At 40.3% G+C, this 27,989-nt stretch overlaps 1 long non-coding RNA gene across 1 annotated transcript; it reads left to right on the top strand.

Moving 5' to 3' along the window:
* Positions 1–606: 606 nt before the first annotated feature.
* LOC143757435 (uncharacterized) lies at positions 607–24,362 on the top strand. The gene is made up of 4 exons (XR_013210529.1): positions 607–655; positions 23,670–23,774; positions 23,981–24,036; positions 24,284–24,362. It is a non-coding gene; the product is annotated as an uncharacterized LOC143757435 (long non-coding RNA).
* Positions 24,363–27,989: the final 3,627 nt, after the last annotated feature.

Below are 27,989 nucleotides of genomic sequence, written 5' to 3'. Positions count from 1 at the left end.
CTCGCTTAAACGAAAATGCAAACGGTAATGCGCAATTTGCAATTTTGCGTTTGGATTGTCACATTTTATGCGTCCACAAATTGAAAACGAAATTGCAAATACAATTTGCAATTCCTTTTGAATAATGTCCAGAATATCATTCCATATTCTTCCATATTATATATAGGCCTACAAATAAAATCAAAAGCAAAGTGATGGTATAAAAAAATATTGCAAGCACGTTTTCAAATAAAATAAAGAGGTTGTGTTCAATTCTTAAGGCAATGATTTTTTAATTCATGATTTAATATTAATGATATGTTAAATTATGCTATATGTTTTAATTCTAGATGTTTATTTAAGCTGCGTGCCATTGAAGTGTTTTGATGCGCGTGCGCGTAAACATTCGAGTCGCATTGAAAGACTGGAGCACGCGAGAGCAGATGGCAATGAGGAAACGCCATCAACTGACAAACAGCAACACTAGCGTCTCTCTGTTGTTTTCACTGCTTTCATGTAAGTTTAGTCAAAAAAATCACACAAATAATACATACAAACGTTCCTGACACCTTTCTTATGTGTAATTGATACGCTTCTGTTGAATATTTACTTTATAGAAATATTTACTTTTTGTCTTCGAAAAAGTCTGTTAGCATCTCAACCGTTTCCAGAAGAGGTAAGTTTCGCTTCGACTTCGGTAAGTCTATAAGAGACTGGAGCTCTTGTTTATGAAAGTTTGGGCTTTTAACCACATCTTTGTGTAGATAACAGTTTTTGATAGTTTTGTTTTGCTGGTAATTTGTCAATGGGTGATTGGAAGTAAGCTAACGTTAATTTATTTAACCTAATACGGCAATTCACCATGACGTCACAACAGTAATAGACGTTCTTCTGGGTGGCAAAAGCCGAAGCGTTCCTATGGCAACACTAGTAAATTCCTTGGAAGGGAGACACCGTCTGCAGTAGTCTAATCTAAATTTCAACAGCTGATTTAAAAACAGACGTGGTGGAAATTCAACATGATCATCATAGTTAACATGATCATTAGAGCTTAGAACTAGAAACGTGCACTCCCAACGCAAAAGAGTGTGGCGCGGGACTGCCTCTCCACTTGTTACACTCAAGACAGTGGTGCTGATGTCTTCGAATAGCTTTTCTTCTCCGCAAAATCCAAAACTTGCGCCGCAGTTCGGCATACACTCTGCCAGCTCCCGGGTGGTGCAATTGTTCATCGTAATGCTTGATTAGGAGCTTCACTGCGGGATGATTCTGTGAAAGAACGATAGGGTGTAGAACTGCATCATTCAATCCATGACACCTACGAAGTCTTCCTCCTACTCTAATCAAGTCTAGCTCTTTGTCATACTCAGAAGCAAGTTTAAGAAGTCGGCTATGTACAGAAATGTCTTTCCGTCCCTTGAGTAAAGCAAATTCGTCAGGAAAGTCTTGCATCTGACATTGTCTAAGGATAGACAATGTCTGCCTTCTGAAACGCATCTGCACTCGGTGAATCTGTGTTGCCAGCCGACCCATGAAGGACTCGCGCTGTAGCTTCTAGTAACTCAGTATAGCTACTAAATTGACTAGGATCAGGTTCAACTTGCAATTGATGGTCAGTCAACGAGCCGCAAAACACCGATTTCTTAAGTTCCTGAACTTCTTCGTGGGCCTTTCCTTCTGGGGCCTTAGGCCAACAGCTGATAGACTGCATCAAGAAAGCTGGTCCTTGTTTCCATCAGGTTTCTTCAGCTAGCTGAGCCAATGACAACCCTCGCGTAATATCATCTGCAGGATTAGCTGCAGAATTGACATAGCGCCAAGCTCCAGGGTGAGACAACTCTTGAATTTCTGTGACTCTAACTCCTACGAACACTCGATATCTGCACGAATCAGACTGTAGCCAAGCAAGAACTGTAGTCGAGTCAGACCAATAGACGAATTCAGAGATATCTAGAGTTAGCTCTTTCTTCAAGACGTTGCCTAGCTGCGCTCCTGTCAATGCAGCACAAAGCTCTAAACGAGCAGTGGAGATCTGTTTCCTTGGAGCGACTCGTGACCTTGCCGCCATGAAGGAAACCTGCGTATTGCCCTGATCATCTTCAGAACACAAGTATGCTACAGAGCCGTACGCTTTTTCAGACGCATGACAAAACACATGCACACTGCGGCTCTTGACAGGATACTGAAGACTGGAACTGTAGCATCTTGGCAGGTGGATCTGAGACAATTGTGGAAGCTCGCTCTCCCACTGATGCCAAATGTCTAGTAAACCGGATGGTAGATTAGGATCATCCCATTCTCGTTTCTTCTCCCACAACAACTGCATGACAATCTTGGCTCTTGTGGTATACGGAATGAGATATCCAAGGCGGTCGTACAGCTTGGCTAAAGTGCGATAGATGCTCCGCATCGTAATTTCACCATCCTCCCTCTGGTAAGACTTGTATACCAATGTGTCTGGTCTACATTGCCATATCAATCCAAGGGCATTCTCCTGCGGATTGGCCATTTCTTGACTGAGCTGAATCTCACCACTCTTCGATTTCAACTCAGCAGAAAGGGGGTGAATAACCTTGGGGATGTTACTAGCCCATTGCCTCAATTCGAATCCACCGTCCATAAGATGACTCTGCAATTGGTTTACCAGCTGTAGAGCTTGAGCTTCAGTAGAGACACTCTTGAGACAATTGTCAACATAGAATCTACGCTCCACCGTTTGACGTACTTCATCAGTAGCTTCAAGATCCACCTTTGCATGGGACTGAAGTGCGTAGGTAGCACAACAAGGGCTACATGCAGTGCCAAATGGCAGAACTTGCCACTGATACACGATGGCCTGTTCAGATGTTTTTCCATGACCCCAAAAAAAAAACGGAGGAAAGGTTTATCTTCGTCAAGGAGACGGATCTGATGGAACATACCCTTCACGTCACTGCAGATGGCCACGGAATGTTCTCGAAAACGGAGGAGAACGCCCAACAAGCTGGCACTTAAAGTCGGACCGGGGAAAAGATGGTCATTGAGAGACTGACCCTGGTACTCAAAAGAACAATTGAAGACAATACGGTTCTTCGCATTGTGATTAACCATATGATGTGGTATATACCACGCCTTGGAACTCAGATCACATTCTGCAGATGTCAATGGGGTGACATAACCCGCTTGCAACAGTTTCTGAATCTCTGATTTGTAAGACTCAGCCATACTAGGCTCTCTAACTAGTTTCCGCTCTGTGCTGCGTAACAGGGGCATGACTGCCTCTTTGGGTGCATTCAGAGGTGGAGGCGACTCTTTCCAGAGTAGAGGAGTGTCGTACCTTTTGACACCATTCACATCGATCCTGATGGTTTTCTCTTCTAGAAGGCGGATAGCTTCTGCATCCTGTCGTGATCGACTGACTACTTTCTCAGATAGATAAGGAAGAGTATCCAGCTGCCAAAGTTTTTCAACTTGACGGAATAGCTCAGCTTCAGGATAAACACAAGAAATGAATAAACATTCTTGAGGCTGCAAGTGAGGCTTAATACGACTTGAGGGACCTTGCAATCTCCAGCCAAGCATCGTATGAACCGCCGCTGGACCTCCAGGAGGACCCAATCTCACTGGCTCCACAGGGTTTATCAAGTGAGGATAATCCGAGCCGATAAGTACCTAGGGCTGCGCTTCGTGGATGTCATGCAAAGGTAAATCACGGAGATGGCGATAACTTCTTTGCAAGTCAGAGATGGGGTAAGTATGTTGAACCAGGGCTAGCTCTTTTGCGGTAAAAGCACCCTTGACCGGGTAGGATTTGTCAGGGTGTGAAACAGGTGCTATGGAGAAAGATACAGATCTACCATGAATGGTATGAACATCCTGTCGTCACTGGCCCTCATTTATCATTCTTGCGTAGAAACGGGCCTATATGTTGGCGTAAGATATGCTTACAATCCTCTCACCGCCTGATTTACGAAGCTGTGCGTACCTTTGAAATCCTGGTGTACGCAATACCTGCCCTTGATAAATGCCGCGGCTGAAAATGATAGTCATTAGAATAACACGCCCCTATATATTCAAGTCTCCGCTTCCCACACGCCCTCATTTTACGCCATGGACACACGGAAGACGGCAAAGAAGATAAACTTCTCCGACGTGGAGATCGTGGCCGTTTCTCAATACCAAGTACGCAAACTTCGGACTTGCGTCCTTGGTAGTTCCGACTTGCGAAGGTCGACTCCGGAGAACGAACTCCCGAGGACGAGAGGACGCAAGTCCGGTTATTCTGCAAATGCAACAGCGGCGTTCTTGATCGCGTCACTCAGCACGCTCTGGCTACTCCGGTTATCTCTTTATGTATATTTTAGGCAATAATAAAACGAAATATGGTATAATACAACTCTGCCTCTTTTCATCAACAATAAAACAAAATATGTAATAAAACACCACTCTGCCTCTTTTCATTTAAAAAAAAATCTTAAACATATTAATGGCCACACAAATGTGGTTCAGGCAACGTATATATATTTATAACAACACGAAATATAAAACACAACCCTGCTTCTTTTTGTTTTCATTTTAAAAATATGAAACATTGATCATTAAAACTGACATCTAACAAACAGAGACAGTGTTGTGTCATTTTATTTGATTATACATGTAGGCTACATTCAAGAGAATGTATAGTAAAATATATATAAAAAATATTCTTTATATTTTAGAATATATAAATTTACACAACCCTGTCTCTTTTTGTTAAATGTCAGAGGAGCCAGAGTCAGACTGGGGGAGGCCCACCGGATCCAAGCCTCCAGCTGACACCGAACGAGGAGAATATTATTATGATTATTATTATTATTGTTATTTAGAAGAAGAATGTCGTTATTATTATTATTTGTATTATTATTATTATTATTTAAAAGAAGAATGTCATTTTGAAACGTCATGCGCACAGGCTCGCAACTGAAGGAATACATATGCCTACAAATCAAATGCTTTGGTAAAGTCACACAAATTAGACATTGAAGTCCATGTTGCGGAAAAATAAACACTGAAGTTTATAATTACTATGTTGTTGTTGTTTTTTTACAGTGGGTCATAATATGTCATATCTTTTAGTTTGTCAGTGCGTTTTGTGGTGTTAGGAATTGTTTTTCTGCGCATTTCCGCACTAACTCAAAACGTGCGCACATGTACACCACCTCCTGAGCTGGCGTAGGATTTGAGCGTGCCGTACGCCAACGTCCATATTGATAAATCTTAAAGTCACCGTGGTTTTGGGTGTACGCCAGGTGTACGCTGGAAATTTGGTGTACGCACTTTTGATAAATGAGGGCCACTGTGCGCAGAGCCAAATCTTCAATTTCACCTTGAAGGTCTAGACGTCGAGTAGCTTCATTCAACAAAATTGTACGCTCAGATCCGTCGTCTAGCACAGCATAGGTTTCTAATGACTTATCACCATTCCGAATGATTACTCGACTTAACTTCAGTAGCACTTGCTTGCCACTCGTAGGCCGATCCAAGTACAGGGTCTGAGAAGCAGGGCTTATTAGGCTTTTCTCCGATGTCTGGTTATTACCTTTACTCATCCCATCAGCGTTGGCATTGACTTCATGAAGAACATCAAGATGCCTCGGTTCACACCGCTTGCACTTCGCCTTTAACGTGCATTTAGATGAAGAATGCCCTCGTCCACAATGCCAACATCTACGTCCCGTTCTAATCCAACTCTCAATCTGCTCCTTAGTTAAGAGTTTGAAGTTGGAGCACTGATTCATGTAGTGCTGAATGGTATCACAGAACGGACAATACTTTTTCGACTTCTCCTGTGGTCTTTCTGAGTCCATGTATTCAGTCTTTGGGAGCTCTACCAATCCTTCTTTTTGCTCTCTTCCATGTAAAACAGTAGTCAGCTTACGGGGCACAAAACCAGCTTGCTTGTCTTTGTGAACACTATGTTTCACTTGCTCAGGATAGGACCCATACTGTGTTCCTTCTACCTGCACACGAACCTCATATTCCAGCCAGTCTGCGAAATCAATCAGCGTTGGAATAGGGGTCTGAATGGGGTTAATGAATCTCTTGAAGTTAGCTCTTAGGTTGTACGACAACTTGGCTAAGAGACGAGAAACATGAGTCATCATCTTACAACCATCACCTTACAACCATCATGAGGGAATCATCTTACAACCAATAACCTTTTTGAACCCCTTCTGTTAGGTTTTCGTAAATTACATAGCACTGAAACGGCGTTGGTCAAAGTTACCAATGACTTGTTGATGGCCTCTGATTCTGGAGCTACCTCACTTCTCATTCTTTTTGATCTTCGAGCTGCTTTTGATACTGTGGATTATGGTCTATTACTTACCCGTCTTGAAAGTGTCTTTGGTGTGTCCGGGACAGTTTTAAACTGGTTCAAATCCTATTTTACTGTCCGTTCCCATTTCATTTATATGTGTGGCTTTAGGTCTGACACTTGCTCAATGCTCACTGGTGTTCCTCAGGGATCAGTTCTGGGCCCTCTACTCTTCAATATTTATCTATCTCCACTTGGGCATCTGCTGCGATCGCTTGGTCTCCACTATCACTTTTATGCTGACGATACTCAAATCTACGTCCATTCTAAATCTGGTGAAGACATCGATGCTTGTTATCTTTCTGGCTGTATCTCTGAGATAAAAAATGGTTGAACAATAACTTTCTTTGCCTGAACAGCGGGAAAACTGAGGTTATGCTTATAGGTTCCCGTCATCAAATTCGCAAAGCAATATGTTCAGAACTCTGCCGCCCGGATCCTGACGGGAACCAGGAAATTTGACCATATTACTCCAGTTTTGAAGTCCTTACACTGGCTCCCGGTCAGGTTCCGTGTTGACTTTAAGATCATGATGCTGACATACAAGGTTTTACACGGCTTAGCTCCGCAATACTTATCTGGCTTATTAATCACTTATTCTCCAAATCGCAGACTGCATTCCTCACAGTGCAATTTATTAACTGTTCCACAAACACATCTAAAATCTATGGGTGATGGGGCTTTTTTTCTGTTTACGCTCCTAGACTTTGGAACTCTCTCCCTCCTGAACTAAGGGAAGCACAGACTCTTGGCATTTTTAAAGCTCTTCTCAAGACACATTTTTTTTAACTTCCATTTGACTGCTGATGTCTCTTCGTGATCGTTTTACAGCTATTTTTTATTATTAATGTTGCTGCTTTTGTTTTTATTAACTTATATTTGTCTTTTCCGGTGGATTGTGATTTTATGTACAGCGCTTTGAGAAGCTGCTTTTAAAGGCGCTCTATAAAATAAAGTTTATTATTATTAATATTATTATTATTAGGGCTGCAACAACGAATCGATTAAATCGATTAAAATCGATTATTAAAATAGTTGGCAACGAATTTCATTATCGATTCGTTGTGTCGCGCGACTATCAATAAGTCGCGGAGATGTTTGAGTATAAAAAAATGTGTTCAGCGCGGAGCAGAGCTATGAGGCGCCGGACTGGACGCTGCGCGCGAGAGAGACCGGGTGTGTCAGCGCGCGAGCAACAGTGTGCGAAAGATACCGAGTGTGTCTGCGCGCGAGAGATACCGAGTGTGTCAGCGCGCGGGCGACAGTGTGCAAAAGATACCGAGTGTGTTTGCGCGCGAGAGAGACCGAGTGTGTCAGCGCGCGAGCAACAGTGTGCAAAAGATACCGACTGTGTCTGCGCGCGAGAGAGACCGAGTGTGTCCGAGCATTAGTAAATTGGTACATAGGAATGTAATTATTAAGAGGCATGGAAGTTCGATAAATGGACAACAATAAATAAAACCAATTAAATTTTTTACCACTGAATTAGCAGACTGTGATATCAATCAGATAGACAGAAGATGAAAACACTTTCTTGTCTGTCCCAAGTACCACTACAAGAGGAATATTTTTTCCACAATTTGCAGCACTGAATTTTTCATTCTAAATGACTCCGAGAAACTTCACTATATGCTCCGAATGGATGAGCTGCAAAATAGGCCTTACACACCATATGAGGTAGTCAATCCATTGTATATATTTTATATACATTGTATTTATAATTAATATTAGGATAGACTAGAGATATTATCTTCTGTTGTAATTATTATTGTTGCTATTATTATTACCTATTATCCGACTGCACGAGACTTGTCTTTTGTGTGCATGTGCTTGTCAAATAATGTCAAACATTTTGTTAGATTACAACATATTTGACAAAAAACAAAACAACACACAAGTCTGTGAGTGTGAGTTTGTGAGTGTGTGCGTCTGTGAGTGTGAGAGTTTGTGAGTGTGTGCATCCCTGAGTGTGAGAGTCAGTGAGTGTGAGAGTTTGAGTGTGTGCGTCTGTGAGTGTGAGTTTGTGAGTGTGTGCGTCTGTGAGTGTTAGAGTTTGTGAGTGTGTGTGTCTGTGAGTGTGAGAGTCTGTGAGTGTGTGCGTCTGTGAGTGTGAGAGTTTGTGAATGTGTGCGTCTGTGAGTGTGAGAGTTTGTGATTGTGTGCGTCTGTGAGTGTGAGACTTTGTGAGTGTGTGCGTCTGTGAGTGTAGTGTAGAGAGCAAGTTCTGACGTTCAAACAAATCATTTTAAAATCAAATTATTTATTGTTCTAACAGCTCAGGTCCCTTTTTACAAAAATATACATCTTTTTGTTCACTGTTTTAAAAAAGCCTATATATTTGGCAGATGTAAAGCATACATGTGTATGTTTTTTGTGATAGTCCATTTTTTTTATTATTATTATTACTTTAACAGCTCAGGGATGTTCAAGGAGTGACCTGTTTGTGCACTTTCGCACTCTGAATTTGCACTGTCAGTTCTGTTTTTGAATAAAGGGTTGGAAATTAATGCTTTTTTCCTTCTGTTTTTTTAATCCGATTAATCGATTAATCGAAAAAATAATCGACAGATTAATCGATTATTAAAATAATCGTTAGTTGCAGCCCTAATTATTATTATTATTATGAGCCACATTTCAGTTCAGTCCAACCTGTGCTACCTAACTGATTTAACATTCCAACCAGTGCTCGGACATGAAGGGCAAATGCCTTGAAAGACTTCACAACCCCGCTCCTAATATTAGGCCCTTCCATCAAATTAGTGATCCTTTGCAGTGCAAATTGATGTGGCTGCCCTGTGACTATACGAGTCGGCGACAAGTAAAGCATCTTCCAGCTTAAGGTGGTCCATAAGTATTTGGAACTTATAAGACTCAGAAGCGTCTTCAGGAAGAACGTTGTTTAACGCAAGCTTAACTCTCTAGGCGCCACGGTCGAGTTTACTCGACAAGATGCGGCACTGAATAAAACGGCCGATTTTGTCAAATAGGGTGTCAAATTTCGTTCTACCTCCCCTGCACTAGATGGCAGACATGTCATACTTCATCCCCGACTCAAAAAAAATGTCATGCTTCTATACAAAATCTTCGAGCTAGAGCGCATTGAATCAGTGCGAACAAAAGCGGAGCTAGTGTGAGAGAGACATTTTTTCAGAGCAACATTGTCAAAGTCAGCGAGTATTTGCATTAGATTACTATTATAATTATTATTGTTATTCTTATTATAATTATTATTATCTAATGGCATCAATAAAGCTTACCCGCAATGATGTGTTGGGTCTTTTATTCGCGGACCCTGATTCTGAAGGGGAATATTTGCCTTCAGAAGATGACGGTGATTCTGAAAGTGAAACTATAGCCCTACACAAAGCACAAACGGTGAATCCTTTGCCCAATTTAGATGGTCCTTTGCCCAATGTCAGTGGTGGGAAGAATGTTTCCCGGGGTCGGAGTGTTCATCGCAAAGTTAGCAGCCGTGTTAGTGTTGTGGGGAATGAGGCGGGAGATTTTTACCGCGCTAGCCATGTAGCTTTGTCTTCTGACCGTGTGCCTCCCCGCAATCGCGGCGATAGTATTGTGGTGGAGACTTTGTCTAATTCCACTGGGTATGTTAGACGAGGTCGAAGTATCCATAGGACAGTTAGGGGGCAACGTGGAGGCAGGGTGGGAAGTCGAAATGACAATGACAGTAGTCCGAGCTGTGCACACTCGGCGCGCATGCGAGGCAGATCTGGCCGCGCTGCTCGTAGCAGGAGCAGAGGCGGTGTGACACGGGGCAGAGGGGCTATTATGCATAGTCTATTGCAAGCTGATGGGAATGCCGGCTTTGAATACCAAAGTTGGATCATGCCCTTTGATCAGCCAAATGGATATCTGGGGGAAAGAGAACTCACCAATGCCAATTCGCCCCTAGATTTTCTATCACTCTTTCTCTCTGATGAATTCTGGAATTTACTTGTAAATGAGACAAATCGCTACGCCCATCAGTTTTTAGCCTCCCATCAACTCCATCCACACTCCAGATTTCATCAATGGTCTGATGTAACTGTTATTGAAATGAAAGCCTTCTTTTCTCTGCATTTGAGTATGGGTCTGATTGAGAAGTCAGAGTTGGAGGATTATTGGGCTGAATATTGGCCAACAGCAACACCTGGATTTGGCAAGGTGATGTCTAGGAATAGATTTGAGATGATTTTGTCTTTCCTTCACTTCACAAATAATGAGGAGTGTGTTGACAGGGGTCAGCCAGGGTATGACAGGCTATTCAAAATCCGCCCAATCATCAATTTGGTCATCCCCCGGTTTTCAGAAATGTATGGTCCATCTAAGCAGCTGTCATTGGATGAAATGACCATTGCGTTCAAAGGGAAATCAACACTAAAAATATACAACCCAAACAAACCAGACAAATATGGCTACAAAGTATTTGTTCTGAGTGAAGCCAAGTCAGGCTATGTGCTGCAGTGGTCCATGTACACTGGACAAAGTAGGCCTAATGCAAGCGATTTCGGTGCTACACACCTTATTGTCCGTGAGCTGATGGCCCCGTATACAGGGAAAGGGCATGAGGTGTACATGGACAGCTATTCCACCTCGCCAGCCATAGCAGATGAGCTGGCAAGCAATAATTCGGGTTTGTGTGGGACTGTCAGCAGTAAGAGGAAGGGGATGCCAAAGGGCCTCACTAGTGAACAGTGACCGTTGAGCAAGGGAGATGACCCAGTCTTCATGAGGAAGGGGAAAATGCTAGCTTGTGCGTGGCATGATACAAAGCGCCTCACAATGCTCTCTACACTGCATTCCAACACATGTGTTAGAAAGCGCATCAGGACCAAACACACTGATAGTGGCTATAGGGAGATAAATAGGCCTGTTTGTGTTGATGACTACAATTCGTTCATGGGGGGTGTCGACACAGCAGACCAGAGAATGAAGACCTACCTCTTTCCCCATAGGTCAAGGAAATGGTACCACAGAATTTTCAATGCCATTCTCAGTGTAAGAATGGTGAATGCCCACATCATTTACTGCCGCTGCACTGCTGCTCCTCACAAGCCCCTGAAAGTCTTCGTGCAGGATGTCATCACTGCTTTACTGGAAGGCTTCTCTAAGAAAGAGAGCAACAAAGGCCGAAAGTCGTCCTCACTGGGAGACTTGCCACAGAGACTCACTGAGGGCCACTTTATCTGCCAGGCTGATGGTTACCCAGATTGTGTTGTTTGTTCTGATCGGACCCGCCCTAAAGGCCGCCGTCAGACAAAATACATGTGCAGGCATTGTGGGGTGGGTCTTTGTGTTGTGCCTTGCAAAGAGAGGTACCACACCATGAAACACTACAAGAAATGTCACCTGGATGGATAGAGAGTCATTATCTCTACAGCAAAAGGTCGTTTTTTTTTGTCTGCCATTTTTTAGTAATGATTTACACTGTTGATTTACTATCTATTTGCCTGATGATTTAGTAGTGTACAATATGTGTTCTTTTGTGTGTGTTCATGTCCTTGTGATGTGTACGTCTTTGTCAGCTAAAAAAAACAAAACAAAAACAACATCAACAAAAACCACAAAAAAAAAAATACTAACATTGTCTCTCGTCTTGTCTCAACTGTCTCTCGTCTTGTCTCGTCATCTCACTCATGATCTGTGCCTTGCCGTGGCGAGTGAGCTTTTGAACTAAACAGGTCTTGTCTACTTGTGTTTGTGTGTCATATGAATAATATATATGTGCCCCATACATGGAATCAGAGTGCCTACTGTATATAGTAAATGGAAAATCTCTACAGCAAAAGGCCAACCATGCATTCGGTTTGTTTCTACCATTTATTAGTAATGATTTACACTGTTTATTTACTACTTACTATTTACATGAGCATTCAGTATTGTGCAATATAGCATACAGAAGGTGATGGACATTTTGGGGGGAAAGAAGTGCTGCATTTTATCATTTAAATATGTGACTTTTCATGAAAATTCTATAATCCAAGATGGCCGCCACCATATGACGTCATAATATGCAAATTGAATGGGAAAGTGTAATCCCTACATAAACTTTGGGTCATCCTTAATATTTCTCTAATTTACAGAAAGTCTCTATCTTTTATCATTTTTAAGATATAGCCTTTTGAAATTAAGATCTAAAAATCAAACGTTGTAGGAAAAAACCTCTGGCGCCTAAAAGGTTAAGACGAGCAAATTCTCGAGGATCATCCCGAACGAAATGAGGGATTGTAGGAGTCGGCCCTCTATATTGCATTGATGGTGGATACACATGACGATACATATTAGAGTGTCCAAGCGAATGGTGAGAACGGTCAGAACGGTCAGCGGAATGTAACTGTACATTATCTTGACTGTACTCTTGCCTCCAATCAACTGGAGAATGATCGAAATGATCCATAGAGGCATCCTTATTCAGATGCTCTCTTGAACGACAATGATAAGAGTCCATTGCTGGTCGATAGGCATCATGATACTGCATACTGGACCGCAACATTGCTGGATCACCTGGACATTGCTGACGAATATCAGATGAATGAGATGGGCGCAGTGGAGCATTGGCACCATGATGGTGGTCACACCGTGGCAACTCATTCTTACTACTATGTGGATCATTATACGAAGGGGTCGACATACCTGAATTGAGCGGGCAATCACTAAGCCACCCTACTCTCTTTAAACTGTCTGTAAGCTCCTCAATGAGATCTCGCTCACAACTGCGAACTGTAAGGAGGGATCCATCTCTAGGTGGCACCAAAGGAGTATGTACTGTATGGCCAGAGTTTCCATCACTCTGCACTGCCTCCTGCATACCAGTAGACTTTGGTGTGGATGACACCGCAGCTCCTTCACTCATAATCTGTTGCTCAGCTAATGAAACATGGGAAGCTAACACAGGAGAGTTAACAATCATATCAGATATGCATTGCATGTCCTGCCTCATTCGCCTGTTTTCCTCCCTCATTTCACGCATAAAACTAAGCATATCAGACTGCTCATCTGCAAATGCTAGCTGTTTGTGAGAATAAGTAACCTCATAGTCACGCAAATGTGTTGGTCGTCTTGTTTCTCTACGAGGACGTACAACCTCTGGCTCTATAGCTTCCTCACTAGTTCTGGACATCATCGCTAAGGTGGTTATAGATCCGGCTCGAAGGACCATAAAATGTATTGAAGGCTGTAGAATGCACTGATTGCTATTACGGTTCTAAATCACCTTAGAGTATTAATACACAATTAATGTCCAATAACTAGGAGAGGAGTAAAAACCAGAGCCAAAGATCAAATTCACTAACTGTATTGATTGATACATTTTCTCACAATGTCAACAAAATGTAAATATCACAATAATCAGCGTAGGCCTATGTAAAATAAACAAACAATAAAAACAATGGTTATATTCAAAAGATACAACTATATCAAGAGAGGGCAACGAAGTGGTGGTAATAAGTAAGTGTACTCAGTTTTAAGAAGTCCTAAGTATTCCAGAGGAAGTTCACTTAATGAAGAAGGGTGCAGAAACGTCGGTCCTCAGACGCGATGCCGTCTGGTCCTGATAGGGTTAATATGATGATGTTCAAAAGGGCCTGTAGCTTCGTGTGCTGTGATGTTCAGTGTGTGTTCGTATGATGGGTTTATGTGATATGGTCATCTGGACAAATGTAATGTGTGTGGTTCTATAATAAAACAAACAAACTCAATTAGTTTCTGTTACAACTTTTACGATAAAAATGCTGCGTCATTATCACTTCACATGATTAAACGTGAAAGACATCACAAACTTGTGGTACTGGTATAATATAGCAGTTGTTCTTTTATGACTGAATAAATATCTTATCGATGCATTAAGCAGAATATAAAACAATGATTATTAGACAAAATAAATGTTAGATAAGCACTTACAGTCTGCAATGACGCACACGCGAGTGTTCACCACAGAAATCCAACAACCTCGGAAGCGATCACACAACATCAGCCGCCCATCACATATGAAATACCAAACTGCTCACCAGCTATATTGTCGATCTATAACTTTATGGCCTTATTTATGCACCTTGCTGCATTTACTCACAATACAACTCGTCGCGCACCACATCTCTTCTTTCTTTCCTTTATTGCCACGTATATGATCTCGCGTCATTCTCAGAACTCGCGAGCCTTCCGATTCAAACTCCGCCTACTCAGCAGACCCAACACTTCAAAAGAACACTGTACAACTATGTTATACTATAGTAAGAACATAAATATAACAGGACTATGGCCTTTTGCACACACGTATTAAAAATGGTTGCGTTTAAATCGGGCTCATAATTACAGTTAATGTGCCGGGTCGGGAAGCGCAAAGAAGACAACATGCACTGGATAGATTTATTTTTTTCTGAACGAAATCGATAAAACCCTACACCTTTTGCTGTAGGCTATATCTGGCGGTGCAAACCCAAACACAACACGTTTTCATTGGCCTCTTGACCACGTGGGTCAAATTCAGATGAACACTTACGTGGTCACAGTAAGACGGTTGTTGTAATCCTCGAGACGTAACTCAAAAATTGTCTTTGCAATGTTAGCATCTGTAGAAGCTTTCAGAGGGCTGTGTTCACCTGCAGAACGCCTGGTCTCACCAGGTGTATGTAGCTTGAGTTCAGCAGGTGGATGAATGCGTTCAGGTTTTCTTCTTGCATTTCAGCCTAGAATGTGAGCAAAGTTCATAGAGTCAATCTGGACCTTTGTGACTTGTTCAGTTGACGTGGCATTCCTTTCATAGAGAAACTTCTGCTTCTCTGGCACCTTCCCCATGATGATAATCTGACCCTTCTTGACCAATCCTGTCCCCTCCAGCGGTGTGGTTGTCTGGGCAGACCTCGATGGATGAAGGGGCTCTCCTTGGCTTCACAGTGCCTTGTGTGAGACATCTGAAAAGCATCTTAAATGTCCGCTTCACGATTGAACACATATGAACTTGAACTCGTGAAGAAATGCATAGAAACGCATAATGCAACAAAACAAAATCATGTCATGTTCACTGTAATACCATGTTCTTGTCAGCAAGTGCGAATGGTACATCTGTCTCATATGTTTCTCAAGGTCCTGAATGGTAAGGATGTCTCATATTAAATATCCAATTCTTAAATATATATATTTTTTGGTCTGAATTATATAAAGAAAACGCAGCAAGAGGTCAGTGTAATCAAAGCAATCAAATAGATTCTATGGATCAAGAAGTCATGTAATAACAACAATACTATTCAATAAATGCATATGTATATAATAATCAGTGTTTGTTCAGGAATCTTCCAACGCAAGCCACTTATGCAAATCTAAGAAGTGACTTGGAACATGCTTAAATGTATTCAAGAATGGAGATTGTTCATTCCTTGCAACAGGTGCGAGAGTGTGTGTCTGTGTGTGTGTGAGAGTTTGTGTGAGAGAAAGAGAGAGAGAGAGAGTGTGTGTGTGTGTGTGTGTGTGTGTGTGTGTGTGTGTGTGTGTGTGTGTGTGTGTGTGTGTGTGTGTGTGTGTGTGTGTGTGTGTGTATGTAGTTGGCTAAGTCACAGTCAATGACAGGGTTGAATTGTAAATTCTGTAATTGATTGAAGCGCTCACACAAAGCGATCTACTTAGTTATGATGTTTCTGTTATTAGTGGTTTGTTGAGAAATCAGGGGCCCTCTGATTTTCCAACCACCCTAATAACATTCAGAAAATTTTAACATTTTGAAAATTGAATAGCAGGTCTATCTCTGCTTATAATTTGCATCATCGATTTGTGGCTGTGGCCATTCATATGTATATTACAGTGTTTTTGTGTGGGTGTTGTGAATAGCGTATGCTATGTGCGTCTCTGTTAGACTGTCATCATTGGATCAGCTCTACCATCCTATATGTGTGAAGCTATCCGGATCTGTTAGTGTGAAGATGTACAATAGGTCTTTAGTGAGGTGATCTTCCCATGATGTGTAGTGTTCAGCCTGGATAGATTTGATCTATTCCAGGTGATGATGATGTGAGGGTGTAGTGATGGAGGAGTGTGTTCAGTGTTCATGTCTAGAAGATGGGTGAAATCTAATCTATAATAATTGTGTTGTAAATTTAGTTCCAGTTGTATACTGGGAGGCCATGCTTATATAGTGATGTGCTATTGTGAGATGTTAATGGCCTCTTGAAGTGTCTTTTCACCCATCTCCCGAGTCTCAGGTTATGTTCTAACAATCGTGAGGTCCGGCCCGTCCTGGCATCCGTCCTCCGAGGAATTGCAGAAGTAAACCTGACAGAAACAAATGCAGAGAGGACCACAGTTAATTCTGACGTTTTCAAACAGTTTCAAATTCAGACATGTGGAATTATTTTGCTTGCTCCATTATCATGTCCATTGCAATTTTAATTCCAGTTGTCACATGAAACAGAGTTTCATTGATCAGGTCTGAACTTTTGCTGTTGTTTCAGCGCAGTGTGTGACACCTAAAAGCTGCTTCTGCAGTGGAGCCTTCACAGTCTGCTGTGTCATGAGCATTAGAGATCCCAGTTCTGCTGGGGAAATATTCTGGATTAACCAGAGTTTTTCAGACTCATATTTTTATAAAATCAAATGGGTCGATGCCCATGGCTTTATTTCAAAGTTGCTCTCTTTACAGTCAGATCTGTGGGCAGAAATTAGTTCACCTGTTTCGGCGTTGCCTGCTTAGCATTTGCTTTTCTGTGGTGTTCATACGTGTGCAGATCTCTTGTGACATGCAAAACGCTGTGATACTTCTGTTCACACCCTCCTTGTAAATTTACTTCTCTGATCAGATTCAATTTAATTGGTGCGTCCCAGTTAAGGATGATTTGGTTTGCTATTACCTGTGCCACACTTCTGGTTGTGTTTTTGTAAAGGCAAAAAATAAAAGCACATATCCTCCCCTTTTGGCACTGGGTAGCAGGCCAATGAAATCGAATTGAAAGGATTAAATGTCACACTTCTCCAATGAATGCCCTGTTTGGCGGTTACAATATAATGCATATTATAATTTGAGTTATAATACAATTATATTATATTAAAAGGAATATAAATTAAATTATATTGTTTCTGGTCTCTAAAGAGTCTCTGGAACAACTTAGTTGTCAAAATGTCAAAGCTGTACTGGTCCGTGCATTGTATGTACAACAACGGTCAGGCTGATAGCCAATGAGGAATTGTGTTGTTGTTAACACCCAATGAACCGCAAGCACATGCTAAACACATGGTCAAATCTCTGCTCATTCTCATGCCAATACATTTAAGGGAAAAATGTGACAGATTCAATGAATTTAGATGTTAAACTATTAAGCCATTTGCTATTGGGCTGCTACCTGACTAGCAAATGACGCTAATAGCTGAAGGCCTTGAGTGACCAAAGTTGTTAGCTCAGTGAGGGATGCATTTGAACTTTGGTTGCTTGCAGAGCGCTGGTTTGTGTCATCAGAGTGTGGTTTTCTGCGTTTTTTGAAATAGGGTGGAGGTCTGCCTCTGCCCAATGACCAGCACTTTTCCTCTGTATGGCCTGTTTTGTGACAGGAATTACAGGGTTTGCTCAGTTTTTCACTGTGTGGCTTTCTGAATTCTCCTGCAAATGGAGGATTTTCATGACATTCTAACACAGCTACCTCACCATGCATCTGTTTTCGTGACTCAATTCTTGTTGCCCAGCTAACAATACCTTCGAATGTATTTTTTGCTGGAGAAGCACCATACATGAGCGATTGCTGTACACGCGGTCCAGCATTTATAAGTAGTAAATCAAGGAGAGTTACATTGTTGTGGTTAACACCTTCAATTCCAGAATACTCCTCAAACAGTTCAAACATTTTTTCTGCATACGTCTCGAACGATTCTTCAGTACTCTGTTTCCGATTGAAAATCAATTCCCATCCAACAGGACTACAACCACGTAGATCGCGAAGACATTGTTTTAGTCTATTAAAGATTTCATCCTCAGGCTCATCTTGATACATTGACTGCACGATGTTCCCTGTCATCAAAGCCTGTGGTATCTTATAGTTCAGAACGTCTGGAATTGAGCTGATAACAATTTGCCAAATATCTTTTGGTTCAAGCTGAAATGCATGTTTTAGACCAACAATGCGTCTCCACCATGGTTCGAATGGCCGTTTCAAGGGGAATGGTCCGATCTCTGTTTTAAACAAGCTACATTCAGTTACCGTTAGAGGACGCCGAATGGTTGACTCTGTGCCATTTGGGTGCCGTATCACCTTAAAGGCTGAAACAGGCACTCTGTTCAAAACTTTATCACATTCTTCACCTGTCTGAAGAGATACAGGATTGTTAGAGCAGGCTGGCTCATTTAAGAAGTGCACATTTTTAGTCCCATCGCTGTTGAGCGTTTTGGGAGACATGCACTTTTTAGCATTTAGTTTAGTCTTAAGATCTGCAATGGTGTATTTGTGATTTTTACACTTTTCAGTCAGGGCTAATTGCTCAGCTAGTAATTTATCTAGCTGTGTTTGGAGATCTTGAATCTTTGCCTCAGACATTTTTGCCTCTGCATTTTTAGAATGCACTTCTTCACATTTAATATCCATAAGCGAAGATAGAAATGTTGTTGACTTATCTAGCTGTTTATAACTCATGAAGTTTAAAGCCTCAATTATTTCACCATGTTTTGATTTCTTCTGCTTACTACCCACCGTTTTCCACCAAGTGGAAATTTCATTCTCAATAGCGTCCATGTTAAGACCTTTTTTATTGAGTTTATACAGTGTAGGCTCGACCTTTTCGGCCCATAATGTAAACAGGACAGGATCATTATACATGTTCCAATTTATATTTGGGGAAATTTCGTTCCCTGAAGCTTTGAATATGAAAAGTTTTTTTGTTTCAGGATTAATGAGATGCACGTTCACAGTTTCTGATTCTCATCTATGTTCCTTTGCGTGGTTTTATCGTAGCTATGGGAGTTTTCCACCAAGGATACAAAAATTCAGACTATATGAAGGCAAAGTCAGTTTAACGTTTGATTATTCTATTTTCTCTTACTTTATATTTTTCGTTTATAGATCAGGAAACTATATCACTTTGCAGTCCTTCTTCTAAGGATGCACGACACAATCTCGCCAGTCTGACTTATCAAAACAGAGGCAATTGGCTAAATATCTGAGATGTGCCGTATTCACACGTACACAATAACAGGCACTTGAATAGCCCCCTTGAACGCCACCTCAGGAACAGAGGTTATGGAACGCACCCGAATCCAGGTTGATCAAACAGCATTTTGCTGATTCTGGACGGAAATAACTCGTTCCCCTCATTCAAGTACAATTGAATCTGATATTCAGTATTAGTCGTCACTAATGTCTGGCGCAAACTTGTGGAAATATACGAATCCTGTAATCTATTTTGAAAAATAATTTCAGAGCAATCCAGAATTAGTTCAAACGTGATAATATTTCGTTCTCCGAATATGAAAAGTATTTCTGTCTCGGGACTTTCAAGAATTAATGAGATGCGCGTTTGTTGTTTCTGACTTTCAAATTCATTGTGAATCACATTATAACCACATTCAGCATAGACACACACTTGTTTAATTCAGTTCACACAGGATACATGGCCTAGAATACAACATCAACAGCCTTTACCTAAGTGTTCCAAATACACCCACAATAAAGCAATCCTGTGTTTAAAGAATAAACTTACAATTAGCCTATGTGCACATATAGTAGCACAAACAACTATAAAGTGTGTTCTATGAGTGCATTACAATGTGTGAAGCACAACTCCAAATTTGAAAATACAAATTATTGCATTATTGCCTTTTAATCCCATCTGTGTTAAAGTGGAAGCTTTCAAATGCAATATAAAGTTTGTAAAGATTAGTTTAGGTTTATTATAGAATATTATTCAATGTGGCCTAGGGCCCATGGTGGGCTGGTGGTCACACAAAGGGTTAAGTGTTTTTTGAATGCATGGACAATAGCATTTAGCTTAGCCTTGTTTTGGAAACAGCATGGACAATAGCATTTAGCTTAGCCTTGAGATCCGATTTTAGCCTGTAAATCATATCATCCTGTTTTTCCAAATTTAGCTTTTTATAAACAATGCATCATCGGCCTGCCTTTTATTTATAAAATCATGTGTTTTCCGATCGTTTACAAACTTAGATTTTTCTTTCTGTTGTTTGCTGATTCACTTCACGTGTTGCTGGTTTGTTTCAACAAAGCCAATACAAGAATGGCGACAAACATGCGGCTGATTTGAAAACTTTTAGGGTTTGTTTTACAGCTCCTCATCAAGTAACGTTACACAAAAAACATTTGGAAGATGTTATTCCGATTTTAGGTTTCGTTTTTTTTTTGTTGCTTAGGCAAACAAGGATATCTTTAAAATCTATTAACAAGGGGTTTCATTCTTCATCTGCGCCGCCACTATCACGTCCTCACGTTTTTCAGTTCCGGACTAAAAAAATGGCTTTCCGATCCGTAACAATGCAAACAACATTTTCTCAACACTTCTCAAAAGGGAAGAAAAAGTTGACTTACCACAGCTGCAGAAGAAAGAGAAGATGTTCAAACCTCGTGTTGATTTTAAAATCCCCATACTTTGCTGGAAAAGACGTTGCTCGTGAAATTCATTTGTTGCGACATCACATCGGGGTCACCACTTTGTATGGCCGTCTAACTCGATCCAATGGCGGTAATCGAATTAGCGGTGAAGGTCTTTGCGTGTTACTGTCTTTTCTCGTGGCAAAGTATTTTTGGTTAAATGCAATACATTTGTGACCAGTCACGGAAACTAGGGACACAAGTCGGTTCTGGGGCATTTTGAGTTATTCATAGATTCTGAGAGTGTAATATCCAAGCTTTCCAACGATGTGTAACATGTGGAAATCTGATAATATTTGGAGAAGTTGTGGCCATTTTAAAGTAGGCACTTAAAAAAGCTCAAAGAGGAGAAAACGAGCTAAAGATTGTGCAGTTCTCACCTGTCTCTGCTGCTGGGGGTGACAATAGGGCTCATTTACATCTCATTTAGATAAGCCATACCCCCTGTAAAGCTCCTCCATGTGCTTTACAGCTTTTTTTACACTTCGAATGAGTGTACTTCTGCCGCACTAGGCGAAAAACAATTGTGCTGCCCCTCTATTTGCAACGTACCAGCAACAACACACAAAGACCAATAATGCCATATAGCCTGCATATAACGCGAAACCAGCAACAACACATAAAGACCAATATGCCATATACATATAACGCAAAACCAGCAACAACACACAAAGACCAATATGCCATATAGCCTGCATATAACGCAAAACCAACAACAACACACAAAGGCCAATATGCCATATACATACAGTATAACGCAAAACCAGCAACAACACACAAAGACCAATATGCCATATACATATAACGCAAAACCAACAACAACAAACAAAGACCAATAAGCCATAGGACTAAAGAGCAAATGAAGCTTAACTTACATTTCAGAAACACGCACGGCAGGCCTTCATCGCAGCAGCAAAGGTCTTAACTGGATCCTCTATTTCGATTCTCCGTCACATATGAAACAGCCAGCCACCGCTGTCAGCGAGCCGAGCCGCCGTATTGAAGCACTGAGGGCGAGCGCGCTGCGCCCATACCTCCGGTTCAGTTTCCCGAGCCCACGAAGTGCGGCGAAAACATTTTCGGTGTAACTGCCAGACGGTTCATCTCGTCTGCGACAATCTTTGCGGCATCCATCTTCATTGAATTTTGATATCAGAGAGAGCTGGCCAGAGCACAGCATAATAAGTAGCCATGTGGTTGACTTGGAGGGCGGGGGCAAAAGCGCCGGGTTATTCAGTATGGAAATACACACAGACAATGACACGCCACGCCCCTACTGCATGTTAGAATCTCCGAAAACAAGCCGATTTCAACCTCAAAATGTAAGCTTTTAAATATACCAATACTGCTATCTCAAACATGGAGAGGCTTCTTCGTGATTTCAATTAACAGATTCTCCAAAAAATTGAAAATCACCAATTTTGAAAAAAAACTCTTCTTTCTCATTTTGCTCGAAAGTTGTGCTGCCGACTTGTGTCCCTGGTTTCTGTGACGGGTCACATTTTATCTTATGTATTAACTCGTTTCATCTGACTCAAGGTTTTTCAATGATATCTGTGCATCATTAAAAGTGAGCGAATGTTTGACTATTCTGTTTAACTCTTCAATGAAAACAATGTCAGAGTCAGTTAAAATAATCAAATGTAACAATTTATTATGTCAGGTAAATGTATCATGCCAATTTCATAATCAATTCAAAGATAATCGATACAAAACATCAAATGCTCTAGAATAGAGAGAAGATGCAAACCCGACTTTAAGAAATACATGAGGCTGAGAGGTCTTCCTCTCAGCATCACGGACCGATCTGCAGTACAGAAAAGGCCCTGAGCTCTCGCTGCGTTTCATTATATACCCAGACCTCATTTCAAATCTAAACATCATTCACAGTGGAAATTTACCTGTAAGTCACCATTTGCTAGCAGTGGAAAATTAGCATTCAGTGGTCGAAGGTGTTAACTCAAAGACACACCCTCCAGTATTGGAGGGTGTGGAAGATATTTCTTAACTTCCTAAGAACTTTATTACCTTTTGGGTTTACTTCTTTGGGAATGAGACATTTTTACCAGTCGTACCGAGACATTTCAAATAATACCAAATATGTATAAAACTAGATCATAATCATTCACATTAAACCATTTAGATTCTTGTGTGAGTTTGGGAGATCTCTGCCAGGATGAAGAATGGGGGACAGAAATGTAGATTAGGATGAGGGAGGTGAGACCTTCGTCTCAATAGTGCATGAGGGGGAGTTCAAATGTTAATTTCCTTTGTTTTCTCAGAGAGTGGCCCTCTCTTAAAGTCCTTCAAGTTTTTCCAGTCTTACAGCCAACGTTTAAACTTTGATCAACAACAATGATTTTATATGTAACCGGTTACAGTAGCCAGCTGGATCTCTTCAGTTCGTCAGTAGAAGCCGCTCGCGTTCTGCCACCCGAAGTATCTTGGTGCCTATTGTTTACAAACATTCTGAAATGCCCTATAGAATGCACTGTACTGTTAATCAGTGACGTCACTTACAAATATTGATAAGAAAATGTGATTTCAGGAGCTACAGAAAAAAAAACCTCTACAATAAAGGGTGAATTATTGTTTAATAATTATAATAATTTCAGGTGCATTTATTTCACAAGATCTATTATCTTAAGATTTTATATATATAGCTTATATATTCTTTCTCTTTTCTGCATTTCACCTCTGCTCTAGCTTGGTTCCTTGTAATAAACCCTTTGTTCTATTGTAAATCCTATGTAACATTGTTGGCTCTGTGACAAATTGCATGGTCCTAGATCATCATGCTGATGGCCTTCTGCACCCCCTGTCCAAGACAATCTCCAAGGCTATCCATGAGCAAAACCTCAAACATACAGTCCACTACTTTTCAAAAGTTTGGGGTCTGTAAGATTTATGCTTTTGAAAGAAGTCTCACATTTTAAAACCATTAACTCCAGGTTTTTTTCAGTGAGATTGTCCTTGAGAAACATGTAGGCTAAATAATCAGCTAAATAATAAGCGACAAATATAATGTCTTGTTATAATAATTCATCTAGCTATTATGATAACAGGATATCATGGTCATTGGTATATTTTATTTCTCTAGGTCTGTTTTGAATTATGTTGGCCAATGAGACAGACACCATACTGTCCAACTCAAAGGTATTTATTTATTTGTATGTATTTTTTACTGATAAATACTGAAATTCTTTTTACCTATAAATGCTGAATGTGGTTCAGGGGGTCGACAACTTTAGGCACGCAAGTTAATTTTAACAGATATCTGGCCAGCTTACTCATGGCTCATACTCTTAGCCTTTAATATGTTTGAATTTATATCCCCAGTGCAATATCAGGGGTAAATATATCATTAGAGTTCTTAAAGTTATGGCTATGTTCTTGTCACCAGATGAGATGTAATCCCTAGCGATTGGCCCTGTGATTCTTCAGGACAAGATCTTGATGCCATCCACACTCAGTAGATGAAGTAAGCTTCACAATAGCTGCCACCAGGGCTTGACATTAACTTTTGTGCTCACTAGCCAATGTGGCTATTGGTTTTCCAAAGTTACTAGCCACGCAGCATTTTTACTAGCCACATTTTTGTTGTGAAATTACCTGATTAAAGTTGACTATGGCGTGCAAAACTTTACTTGAACTAGATTTACAACCCTTTTAAATGTAAAACCACTGTACACACCCAAAATAAAGACTACATAAATGTATTACAATACAGGTACATCCTACATAATACATATAAAAAAAATAAAAAAAACATGTATTAAGATAAAGACATACAAAAGTAGCTTCTTATTGCATAATAAATGTGGTGCATGGACGTAGAAGATTAATAAAAAAAGATAAAAAACTAAACTGAAAAAACCTTTAGCATTAGAAACACTGTCTGTTAAAATATCAGAATCAGACTCAGAATTAATTTATTGAGCCCCGAGGGGAAATTCTTTGTTACAAGTGGAAAGGTCAGTCTCGAAACCTCACGAAAAATGCATGCCATGGTTCGGACAAAGTTGCTTTTATTTTCATTCAAATTTGAAGGGAACGTTCCTCTCATCATAAACAACACATTAAAGGTTGTGTCATTTTTGTGCTCAGGCCCTTACTACTGGTAAGGTTGACAATACCTACAATCGGAGCAATACATGATTTTTTTGGCTGGATCATATACCATCCATTCTCGACCTGACTTCCACTTTTCGATGAAAAGTCTTTTGTTTTTCTTTGTCTCTTCTTACTTTTTGGTTTCATTGTTTGGTTTTCTCGTGTGTTGTCTGCTCACCGGGTTTTGTTAAACCTTTTAGATATGGGTATATCGTTAAGGTTGTATCGGTTCCTTTTGTTTTGTTTTTCTTAAGAATTAAGAACATAATTAACATTGCTTTATATTTTGAAATGTAAAATATCTATAGCAAAAGAAAAAGCAATGCTTTAACAAAACGAATAAATATCTATTTGTTATGCAGCAGTGTGTAGGCTTTTTTGTTTTATATACATAAGATAAGACACTATAAGCAAAAACAAGTACAAACACATGGTCAAACAAAGAATACAATTAAACAAAGACACAAATTATATTCACAGTGCTTTAATTACAGGAAGGTCTACTAACATTACTTTTCAGGTAAGTATTTCTGTCTGAAAAGAAAACTAATTTAGAAACCAAATGTAAAATAACACTGCATAGTTTATCATAGATAGATGAATGCTTAGTAAAGCTAAACTTATTCATTCAAGAGCTGTGAGTGATTTTCTCTGCCTTTTGTTGTTTGATTCGCATTAAAGGTCCCATATTATGCCCCTTTTCACAAGATGTAAAATAAGTCTCTGTCCCCAGAGTGTGTATGTGAAGTTTTAGCTCAAAATACCCAACATATTTTACAGCATGTTTAAATTGTCATTTTTTGGTGCTCAGAAAAACGCGCTGTTTTATTGTGTGCCCGTTAAATGCAAATGAGCACGGAACAGGGGGCGGAGCTTCAAGAGGTCGCGCTCAGTCTGATAATAATATCAGAAGCTCTCAGTAACTGTGTTCATTTCGACCCGGAGTCGGACAATAATGCCTACAGAGTCAGAGTGCTGCATAGAGATGGAACTGGTATACTTTATTAGTTTAATTACGGTTATAACGTATTTGTCATCTGCTTGTATGTATCCACTATTAATAGCCTACAAGACTGCTGTTTTGGACCAGGTCCGAATGATGATCAAACATATACTGATGAGTTTAATAAAGTTTATTGTACATAACACAAAAGATGAAGCGTCAGTTTTACTTCAGAAACTCATCGTAAGAGCTGAGTAAACAGTAAGATATAAGACAGGCACGTGCAGAGGGGGGGGGCTTTGGGTGCTCGAGCACCTGCCCTTTTGCCCCTTGGTGCCCAAAGTGCCCTTTTGTCAACGCAAAATTTCCTCTCCTTTTTTTTGTAATTAAAGGCCCTTTTGTGGATGCCTGCCCAATCTAACTATTAGTAAAATTAATGAATAATAATTTAGCCGTAAATATAATGACCCACATGATGACCTTTCACCTGACGAACTCGTCCGGGACGATTCCTCACGCTGCACGCGCATTTTTTAATTCCGCGCAGCTACGCGCACTGCCAGAGGATATCTTCAACTCTGCGGCTGCTGGTAAGTGGTGTTTTATTCTCAGCGAAGTGATTTTGATGTTTGTTTACTTATTATTATTATTATTATTATTTTACAAGAACGAAGTCAAGAGCATGCTGAGATGTTGTTTATATTGCTGTGTGTAGGCTGTAGAAGTAACGTTAGCTTGCTGTTTGAGGGAGAAAAGTTTCACGGGCGTCGAGGGGTCTGGTCTTTTTATGTTATTTGACTAAAAACTATTATTTTTACTTTAAACTATTATTATTATTATTATTACAGTATTTATTTAAAAAATGTATAGTGCCATAAAAATTATCATCACAAATCTGGTAAGAGTTTAGGCTTATTATCACATACCGTTAGCTTACAAATATCTTATGTTTTGTGTGCAGAAGCCTCTGTGAACATCTCCCCTAGTACTATTATATAGGCTACTATTATTATATTATTATATTATAGCGGCCTGGGCAGAATCTGCAGCTTTACAGCAGGTCAGTGAGCTAGTGAAGGTTCCAAACACTGTCAGCAATCTTTACATCTTGTCATGGTCACATAAAAATGATTTAATCAGCTAATATATCTCTATATGTTTGTTTTAATGTCTACAGTCTCAGATCAGCTCCAGCATTATCAGTAGCAGCAGCAGTAACAACAACAGCAAAGGCAGCAAACTCACTTAAGGACTTTAGTAAGAATGTACCAGAACAGGTATCACATTAATGTTAAAAATCTTGTAAAGTATTAATTGCTGTTTCTGTTTGCTTTGTTTTTATTTTCATTGTATAAATGTAACTCTTGTATGTGTGTAAATCAGTTTATGCCATGAAAATAGCCATAGATGCTGATATGGCATTAAATAAAACTATACTATACGAAACATGGGCCATGTTGATTTTGTCCTACACAGTTTACTATAACAGCTGTTCTTTATTATTCTGTATAACAGAGAAGAAAAAGCCATCAGGTTGGGACAACTTAAGATACTTCAGTTTCTAATCCCAGAGTTATTAATAGGTGTACACTGCACATTCATAATTTTTTTTAACTTTTAAACGTAAAATTTGTCTTTTCTGTTCTGTTTCTTTTTCAAAACTGCATCAATGCATTTGCTACTGTATCAATACAGAATCATCCGTATTGATATATTACTGTATTGATATTTTGAGCACAGCCCTATTTAAAGCCTTGTTCCGCATGTGCCCCCTTTTATACTTAGAGCACCTGCCCCTCCAGAGGTCTCTGCACGGCCCTGAGAAGTGCGCAAGTACATAAACGAATTTCGGTAGAGTTGAGGGAGCATTTTCTTTAAAAACAAAATAATTCCACCTCGTCTTCAGCGGCTGCCTCAGATTTCGGCAGTAAATAGAGAGAGCTATGTGGATTAATACATCCAGCCACACAATACCTACAACGCTGGGAGACATTCTCGTCAGTGCAGCAGCTGTGAACTCGATCAGGGCGGGTCTATGTTAGAACGGCAGTGT

The sequence above is a fragment of the Siphateles boraxobius genome, unplaced genomic scaffold, assembly GCF_051911475.1.
Source record: "Siphateles boraxobius isolate OS27281-9 unplaced genomic scaffold, OSU_SipBor_1 30, whole genome shotgun sequence".
Classification (NCBI taxonomy): Eukaryota; Metazoa; Chordata; class Actinopteri; order Cypriniformes; family Leuciscidae; genus Siphateles; species Siphateles boraxobius.
This window is presented reverse-complemented; position numbering and strand designations above follow the sequence as displayed.